Source organism: Myotis davidii, unplaced genomic scaffold, assembly GCF_000327345.1.
Source record: "Myotis davidii unplaced genomic scaffold, ASM32734v1 scaffold663, whole genome shotgun sequence".
NCBI classification, from domain to species: Eukaryota; Metazoa; Chordata; class Mammalia; order Chiroptera; family Vespertilionidae; genus Myotis; species Myotis davidii.
Genome location: NW_006295816.1, coordinates 911,033 through 919,937, shown reverse-complemented (window position 1 = coordinate 919,937; position 8,905 = coordinate 911,033).

Genomic DNA, 8,905 nt, shown 5'->3' with positions numbered 1-8,905 from the left:
CCTGCTCCTGCTCCTGCTGCTGCTCCTGCTCCTGCTGCTGCTGCTGCTCCTGCTCCTGCTCCTGCTCCTGCTGCTGCTCCTGCTCCTGCTGCTGCTCCTGCTCCTGCTCCTGCTGCTGCTCCTGCTCCTGCTGCTGCTGCTGCTCCTGCTCCTGCTCCTGCTCCTGCTGCTGCTCCTGCTCCTGCTGCTGCTCCTGCTCCTGCTCCTGCTGCTGCTCCTGCTCCTGCTGCTGCTGCTGCTCCTGCTCCTGCTCCTGCTCCTGCTGCTGCTCCTGCTCCTGCTGCTGCTCCTGCTCCTGCTCCTGCTGCTGCTCCTGCTCCTGCTGCTGCTGCTGCTCCTGCTCCTGCTCCTGCTCCTGCTGCTGCTCCTGCTCCTGCTGCTGCTCCTGCTCCTGCTCCTGCTGCTGCTCCTGCTCCTGCTGCTGCTGCTGCTCCTGCTCCTGCTCCTGCTCCTGCTGCTGCTCCTGCTCCTGCTGCTGCTCCTGCTCCTGCTCCTGCTGCTGCTCCTGCTCCTGCTGCTGCTGCTGCTCCTGCTCCTGCTCCTGCTCCTGCTGCTGCTCCTGCTCCTGCTGCTGCTCCTGCTCCTGCTCCTGCTGCTGCTCCTGCTCCTGCTGCTGCTGCTGCTCCTGCTCCTGCTCCTGCTCCTGCTGCTGCTCCTGCTCCTGCTGCTGCTCCTGCTCCTGCTCCTGCTGCTGCTCCTGCTCCTGCTGCTGCTGCTGCTCCTGCTCCTGCTCCTGCTCCTGCTGCTGCTCCTGCTCCTGCTGCTGCTCCTGCTCCTGCTCCTGCTGCTGCTCCTGCTCCTGCTGCTGCTGCTGCTCCTGCTCCTGCTCCTGCTCCTGCTGCTGCTCCTGCTCCTGCTGCTGCTCCTGCTCCTGCTCCTGCTGCTGCTCCTGCTCCTGCTGCTGCTGCTGCTCCTGCTCCTGCTCCTGCTCCTGCTGCTGCTCCTGCTCCTGCTGCTGCTCCTGCTCCTGCTCCTGCTGCTGCTCCTGCTCCTGCTGCTGCTGCTGCTCCTGCTCCTGCTCCTGCTCCTGCTGCTGCTCCTGCTCCTGCTGCTGCTCCTGCTCCTGCTCCTGCTGCTGCTCCTGCTCCTGCTGCTGCTGCTGCTCCTGCTCCTGCTCCTGCTCCTGCTGCTGCTCCTGCTCCTGCTGCTGCTCCTGCTCCTGCTCCTGCTGCTGCTCCTGCTCCTGCTGCTGCTGCTGCTCCTGCTCCTGCTCCTGCTCCTGCTGCTGCTCCTGCTCCTGCTGCTGCTCCTGCTCCTGCTCCTGCTGCTGCTCCTGCTCCTGCTGCTGCTGCTGCTCCTGCTCCTGCTCCTGCTCCTGCTGCTGCTCCTGCTCCTGCTGCTGCTCCTGCTCCTGCTCCTGCTGCTGCTCCTGCTCCTGCTGCTGCTGCTGCTCCTGCTCCTGCTCCTGCTCCTGCTGCTGCTCCTGCTCCTGCTGCTGCTCCTGCTCCTGCTCCTGCTGCTGCTCCTGCTCCTGCTGCTGCTGCTGCTCCTGCTCCTGCTCCTGCTCCTGCTGCTGCTCCTGCTCCTGCTGCTGCTCCTGCTCCTGCTCCTGCTGCTGCTCCTGCTCCTGCTGCTGCTGCTGCTCCTGCTCCTGCTCCTGCTCCTGCTGCTGCTCCTGCTCCTGCTGCTGCTCCTGCTCCTGCTCCTGCTGCTGCTCCTGCTCCTGCTGCTGCTGCTGCTCCTGCTCCTGCTCCTGCTCCTGCTGCTGCTCCTGCTCCTGCTGCTGCTCCTGCTCCTGCTCCTGCTGCTGCTCCTGCTCCTGCTGCTGCTGCTGCTCCTGCTCCTGCTCCTGCTCCTGCTGCTGCTCCTGCTCCTGCTGCTGCTCCTGCTCCTGCTCCTGCTGCTGCTCCTGCTCCTGCTGCTGCTGCTGCTCCTGCTCCTGCTCCTGCTCCTGCTGCTGCTCCTGCTCCTGCTGCTGCTCCTGCTCCTGCTCCTGCTGCTGCTCCTGCTCCTGCTGCTGCTGCTGCTCCTGCTCCTGCTCCTGCTCCTGCTGCTGCTCCTGCTCCTGCTGCTGCTCCTGCTCCTGCTCCTGCTGCTGCTCCTGCTCCTGCTGCTGCTGCTGCTCCTGCTCCTGCTCCTGCTCCTGCTGCTGCTCCTGCTCCTGCTGCTGCTCCTGCTCCTGCTCCTGCTGCTGCTCCTGCTCCTGCTGCTGCTGCTGCTCCTGCTCCTGCTCCTGCTCCTGCTGCTGCTCCTGCTCCTGCTGCTGCTCCTGCTCCTGCTCCTGCTGCTGCTCCTGCTCCTGCTGCTGCTGCTGCTCCTGCTCCTGCTCCTGCTCCTGCTGCTGCTCCTGCTCCTGCTGCTGCTCCTGCTCCTGCTCCTGCTGCTGCTCCTGCTCCTGCTGCTGCTGCTGCTCCTGCTCCTGCTCCTGCTCCTGCTGCTGCTCCTGCTCCTGCTGCTGCTCCTGCTCCTGCTCCTGCTGCTGCTCCTGCTCCTGCTGCTGCTGCTGCTCCTGCTCCTGCTCCTGCTCCTGCTGCTGCTCCTGCTCCTGCTGCTGCTCCTGCTCCTGCTCCTGCTGCTGCTCCTGCTCCTGCTGCTGCTGCTGCTCCTGCTCCTGCTCCTGCTCCTGCTGCTGCTCCTGCTCCTGCTGCTGCTCCTGCTCCTGCTCCTGCTGCTGCTCCTGCTCCTGCTGCTGCTGCTGCTCCTGCTCCTGCTCCTGCTCCTGCTGCTGCTCCTGCTCCTGCTGCTGCTCCTGCTCCTGCTCCTGCTGCTGCTCCTGCTCCTGCTGCTGCTGCTGCTCCTGCTCCTGCTCCTGCTCCTGCTGCTGCTCCTGCTCCTGCTGCTGCTCCTGCTCCTGCTCCTGCTGCTGCTCCTGCTCCTGCTGCTGCTGCTGCTCCTGCTCCTGCTCCTGCTCCTGCTGCTGCTCCTGCTCCTGCTGCTGCTCCTGCTCCTGCTCCTGCTGCTGCTCCTGCTCCTGCTGCTGCTGCTGCTCCTGCTCCTGCTCCTGCTCCTGCTGCTGCTCCTGCTCCTGCTGCTGCTCCTGCTCCTGCTCCTGCTGCTGCTCCTGCTCCTGCTGCTGCTGCTGCTCCTGCTCCTGCTCCTGCTCCTGCTGCTGCTCCTGCTCCTGCTGCTGCTCCTGCTCCTGCTCCTGCTGCTGCTCCTGCTCCTGCTGCTGCTGCTGCTCCTGCTCCTGCTCCTGCTCCTGCTGCTGCTCCTGCTCCTGCTGCTGCTCCTGCTCCTGCTCCTGCTGCTGCTCCTGCTCCTGCTGCTGCTGCTGCTCCTGCTCCTGCTCCTGCTCCTGCTGCTGCTCCTGCTCCTGCTGCTGCTCCTGCTCCTGCTCCTGCTGCTGCTCCTGCTCCTGCTGCTGCTGCTGCTCCTGCTCCTGCTCCTGCTCCTGCTGCTGCTCCTGCTCCTGCTGCTGCTCCTGCTCCTGCTCCTGCTGCTGCTCCTGCTCCTGCTGCTGCTGCTGCTCCTGCTCCTGCTCCTGCTCCTGCTGCTGCTCCTGCTCCTGCTGCTGCTCCTGCTCCTGCTCCTGCTGCTGCTCCTGCTCCTGCTGCTGCTGCTGCTCCTGCTCCTGCTCCTGCTCCTGCTGCTGCTCCTGCTCCTGCTGCTGCTCCTGCTCCTGCTCCTGCTGCTGCTCCTGCTCCTGCTGCTGCTGCTGCTCCTGCTCCTGCTCCTGCTCCTGCTGCTGCTCCTGCTCCTGCTGCTGCTCCTGCTCCTGCTCCTGCTGCTGCTCCTGCTCCTGCTGCTGCTGCTGCTCCTGCTCCTGCTCCTGCTCCTGCTGCTGCTCCTGCTCCTGCTGCTGCTCCTGCTCCTGCTCCTGCTGCTGCTCCTGCTCCTGCTGCTGCTGCTGCTCCTGCTCCTGCTCCTGCTCCTGCTGCTGCTCCTGCTCCTGCTGCTGCTCCTGCTCCTGCTCCTGCTGCTGCTCCTGCTCCTGCTGCTGCTGCTGCTCCTGCTCCTGCTCCTGCTCCTGCTGCTGCTCCTGCTCCTGCTGCTGCTCCTGCTCCTGCTCCTGCTGCTGCTCCTGCTCCTGCTGCTGCTGCTGCTCCTGCTCCTGCTCCTGCTCCTGCTGCTGCTCCTGCTCCTGCTGCTGCTCCTGCTCCTGCTCCTGCTGCTGCTCCTGCTCCTGCTGCTGCTGCTGCTCCTGCTCCTGCTCCTGCTCCTGCTGCTGCTCCTGCTCCTGCTGCTGCTCCTGCTCCTGCTCCTGCTGCTGCTCCTGCTCCTGCTGCTGCTGCTGCTCCTGCTCCTGCTCCTGCTCCTGCTGCTGCTCCTGCTCCTGCTGCTGCTCCTGCTCCTGCTCCTGCTGCTGCTCCTGCTCCTGCTGCTGCTGCTGCTCCTGCTCCTGCTCCTGCTCCTGCTGCTGCTCCTGCTCCTGCTGCTGCTCCTGCTCCTGCTCCTGCTGCTGCTCCTGCTCCTGCTGCTGCTGCTGCTCCTGCTCCTGCTCCTGCTCCTGCTGCTGCTCCTGCTCCTGCTGCTGCTCCTGCTCCTGCTCCTGCTGCTGCTCCTGCTCCTGCTGCTGCTGCTGCTCCTGCTCCTGCTCCTGCTCCTGCTGCTGCTCCTGCTCCTGCTGCTGCTCCTGCTCCTGCTCCTGCTGCTGCTCCTGCTCCTGCTGCTGCTGCTGCTCCTGCTCCTGCTCCTGCTCCTGCTGCTGCTCCTGCTCCTGCTGCTGCTCCTGCTCCTGCTCCTGCTGCTGCTCCTGCTCCTGCTGCTGCTGCTGCTCCTGCTCCTGCTCCTGCTCCTGCTGCTGCTCCTGCTCCTGCTGCTGCTCCTGCTCCTGCTCCTGCTGCTGCTCCTGCTCCTGCTGCTGCTGCTGCTCCTGCTCCTGCTCCTGCTCCTGCTGCTGCTCCTGCTCCTGCTGCTGCTCCTGCTCCTGCTCCTGCTGCTGCTCCTGCTCCTGCTGCTGCTGCTGCTCCTGCTCCTGCTCCTGCTCCTGCTGCTGCTCCTGCTCCTGCTGCTGCTCCTGCTCCTGCTCCTGCTGCTGCTCCTGCTCCTGCTGCTGCTGCTGCTCCTGCTCCTGCTCCTGCTCCTGCTGCTGCTCCTGCTCCTGCTGCTGCTCCTGCTCCTGCTCCTGCTGCTGCTCCTGCTCCTGCTGCTGCTGCTGCTCCTGCTCCTGCTCCTGCTCCTGCTGCTGCTCCTGCTCCTGCTGCTGCTCCTGCTCCTGCTCCTGCTGCTGCTCCTGCTCCTGCTGCTGCTGCTGCTCCTGCTCCTGCTCCTGCTCCTGCTGCTGCTCCTGCTCCTGCTGCTGCTCCTGCTCCTGCTCCTGCTGCTGCTCCTGCTCCTGCTGCTGCTGCTGCTCCTGCTCCTGCTCCTGCTCCTGCTGCTGCTCCTGCTCCTGCTGCTGCTCCTGCTCCTGCTCCTGCTGCTGCTCCTGCTCCTGCTGCTGCTGCTGCTCCTGCTCCTGCTCCTGCTCCTGCTGCTGCTCCTGCTCCTGCTGCTGCTCCTGCTCCTGCTCCTGCTGCTGCTCCTGCTCCTGCTGCTGCTGCTGCTCCTGCTCCTGCTCCTGCTCCTGCTGCTGCTCCTGCTCCTGCTGCTGCTCCTGCTCCTGCTCCTGCTGCTGCTCCTGCTCCTGCTGCTGCTGCTGCTCCTGCTCCTGCTCCTGCTCCTGCTGCTGCTCCTGCTCCTGCTGCTGCTCCTGCTCCTGCTCCTGCTGCTGCTCCTGCTCCTGCTGCTGCTGCTGCTCCTGCTCCTGCTCCTGCTCCTGCTGCTGCTCCTGCTCCTGCTGCTGCTCCTGCTCCTGCTCCTGCTGCTGCTCCTGCTCCTGCTGCTGCTGCTGCTCCTGCTCCTGCTCCTGCTCCTGCTGCTGCTCCTGCTCCTGCTGCTGCTCCTGCTCCTGCTCCTGCTGCTGCTCCTGCTCCTGCTGCTGCTGCTGCTCCTGCTCCTGCTCCTGCTCCTGCTGCTGCTCCTGCTCCTGCTGCTGCTCCTGCTCCTGCTCCTGCTGCTGCTCCTGCTCCTGCTGCTGCTGCTGCTCCTGCTCCTGCTCCTGCTCCTGCTGCTGCTCCTGCTCCTGCTGCTGCTCCTGCTCCTGCTCCTGCTGCTGCTCCTGCTCCTGCTGCTGCTGCTGCTCCTGCTCCTGCTCCTGCTCCTGCTGCTGCTCCTGCTCCTGCTGCTGCTCCTGCTCCTGCTCCTGCTGCTGCTCCTGCTCCTGCTGCTGCTGCTGCTCCTGCTCCTGCTCCTGCTCCTGCTGCTGCTCCTGCTCCTGCTGCTGCTCCTGCTCCTGCTCCTGCTGCTGCTCCTGCTCCTGCTGCTGCTGCTGCTCCTGCTCCTGCTCCTGCTCCTGCTGCTGCTCCTGCTCCTGCTGCTGCTCCTGCTCCTGCTCCTGCTGCTGCTCCTGCTCCTGCTGCTGCTGCTGCTCCTGCTCCTGCTCCTGCTCCTGCTGCTGCTCCTGCTCCTGCTGCTGCTCCTGCTCCTGCTCCTGCTGCTGCTCCTGCTCCTGCTGCTGCTGCTGCTCCTGCTCCTGCTCCTGCTCCTGCTGCTGCTCCTGCTCCTGCTGCTGCTCCTGCTCCTGCTCCTGCTGCTGCTCCTGCTCCTGCTGCTGCTGCTGCTCCTGCTCCTGCTCCTGCTCCTGCTGCTGCTCCTGCTCCTGCTGCTGCTCCTGCTCCTGCTCCTGCTGCTGCTCCTGCTCCTGCTGCTGCTGCTGCTCCTGCTCCTGCTCCTGCTCCTGCTGCTGCTCCTGCTCCTGCTGCTGCTCCTGCTCCTGCTCCTGCTGCTGCTCCTGCTCCTGCTGCTGCTGCTGCTCCTGCTCCTGCTCCTGCTCCTGCTGCTGCTCCTGCTCCTGCTGCTGCTCCTGCTCCTGCTCCTGCTGCTGCTCCTGCTCCTGCTGCTGCTGCTGCTCCTGCTCCTGCTCCTGCTCCTGCTGCTGCTCCTGCTCCTGCTGCTGCTCCTGCTCCTGCTCCTGCTGCTGCTCCTGCTCCTGCTGCTGCTGCTGCTCCTGCTCCTGCTCCTGCTCCTGCTGCTGCTCCTGCTCCTGCTGCTGCTCCTGCTCCTGCTCCTGCTGCTGCTCCTGCTCCTGCTGCTGCTGCTGCTCCTGCTCCTGCTCCTGCTCCTGCTGCTGCTCCTGCTCCTGCTGCTGCTCCTGCTCCTGCTCCTGCTGCTGCTCCTGCTCCTGCTGCTGCTGCTGCTCCTGCTCCTGCTCCTGCTCCTGCTGCTGCTCCTGCTCCTGCTGCTGCTCCTGCTCCTGCTCCTGCTGCTGCTCCTGCTCCTGCTGCTGCTGCTGCTCCTGCTCCTGCTCCTGCTCCTGCTGCTGCTCCTGCTCCTGCTGCTGCTCCTGCTCCTGCTCCTGCTGCTGCTCCTGCTCCTGCTGCTGCTGCTGCTCCTGCTCCTGCTCCTGCTCCTGCTGCTGCTCCTGCTCCTGCTGCTGCTCCTGCTCCTGCTCCTGCTGCTGCTCCTGCTCCTGCTGCTGCTGCTGCTCCTGCTCCTGCTCCTGCTCCTGCTGCTGCTCCTGCTCCTGCTGCTGCTCCTGCTCCTGCTCCTGCTGCTGCTCCTGCTCCTGCTGCTGCTGCTGCTCCTGCTCCTGCTCCTGCTCCTGCTGCTGCTCCTGCTCCTGCTGCTGCTCCTGCTCCTGCTCCTGCTGCTGCTCCTGCTCCTGCTGCTGCTGCTGCTCCTGCTCCTGCTCCTGCTCCTGCTGCTGCTCCTGCTCCTGCTGCTGCTCCTGCTCCTGCTCCTGCTGCTGCTCCTGCTCCTGCTGCTGCTGCTGCTCCTGCTCCTGCTCCTGCTCCTGCTGCTGCTCCTGCTCCTGCTGCTGCTCCTGCTCCTGCTCCTGCTGCTGCTCCTGCTCCTGCTGCTGCTGCTGCTCCTGCTCCTGCTCCTGCTCCTGCTGCTGCTCCTGCTCCTGCTGCTGCTCCTGCTCCTGCTCCTGCTGCTGCTCCTGCTCCTGCTGCTGCTGCTGCTCCTGCTCCTGCTCCTGCTCCTGCTGCTGCTCCTGCTCCTGCTGCTGCTCCTGCTCCTGCTCCTGCTGCTGCTCCTGCTCCTGCTGCTGCTGCTGCTCCTGCTCCTGCTCCTGCTCCTGCTGCTGCTCCTGCTCCTGCTGCTGCTCCTGCTCCTGCTCCTGCTGCTGCTCCTGCTCCTGCTGCTGCTGCTGCTCCTGCTCCTGCTCCTGCTCCTGCTGCTGCTCCTGCTCCTGCTGCTGCTCCTGCTCCTGCTCCTGCTGCTGCTCCTGCTCCTGCTGCTGCTGCTGCTCCTGCTCCTGCTCCTGCTCCTGCTGCTGCTCCTGCTCCTGCTGCTGCTCCTGCTCCTGCTCCTGCTGCTGCTCCTGCTCCTGCTGCTGCTGCTGCTCCTGCTCCTGCTCCTGCTCCTGCTGCTGCTCCTGCTCCTGCTGCTGCTCCTGCTCCTGCTCCTGCTGCTGCTCCTGCTCCTGCTGCTGCTGCTGCTCCTGCTCCTGCTCCTGCTCCTGCTGCTGCTCCTGCTCCTGCTGCTGCTCCTGCTCCTGCTCCTGCTGCTGCTCCTGCTCCTGCTGCTGCTGCTGCTCCTGCTCCTGCTCCTGCTCCTGCTGCTGCTCCTGCTCCTGCTGCTGCTCCTGCTCCTGCTCCTGCTGCTGCTCCTGCTCCTGCTGCTGCTGCTGCTCCTGCTCCTGCTCCTGCTCCTGCTGCTGCTCCTGCTCCTGCTGCTGCTCCTGCTCCTGCTCCTGCTGCTGCTCCTGCTCCTGCTGCTGCTGCTGCTCCTGCTCCTGCTCCTGCTCCTGCTGCTGCTCCTGCTCCTGCTGCTGCTCCTGCTCCTGCTCCTGCTGCTGCTCCTGCTCCTGCTGCTGCTGCTGCTCCTGCTCCTGCTCCTGCTCCTGCTGCTGCTCCTGCTCCTGCTGCTGCTCCTGCTCCTGCTCCTGCTGCTGCTCCTGCTCCTGCTGCTGCTGCTGCTCCTGCTCCTGCTCCTGCTCCTGCTGCTGCTCCTGCTCCTGCTGCTGCTCCTGCTCCTGCTCCTGCTGCTGCTCCTGCTCCTGCTGCTGCTGCTGCTCCTGCTCCTGCTCCTGCTCCTGCTG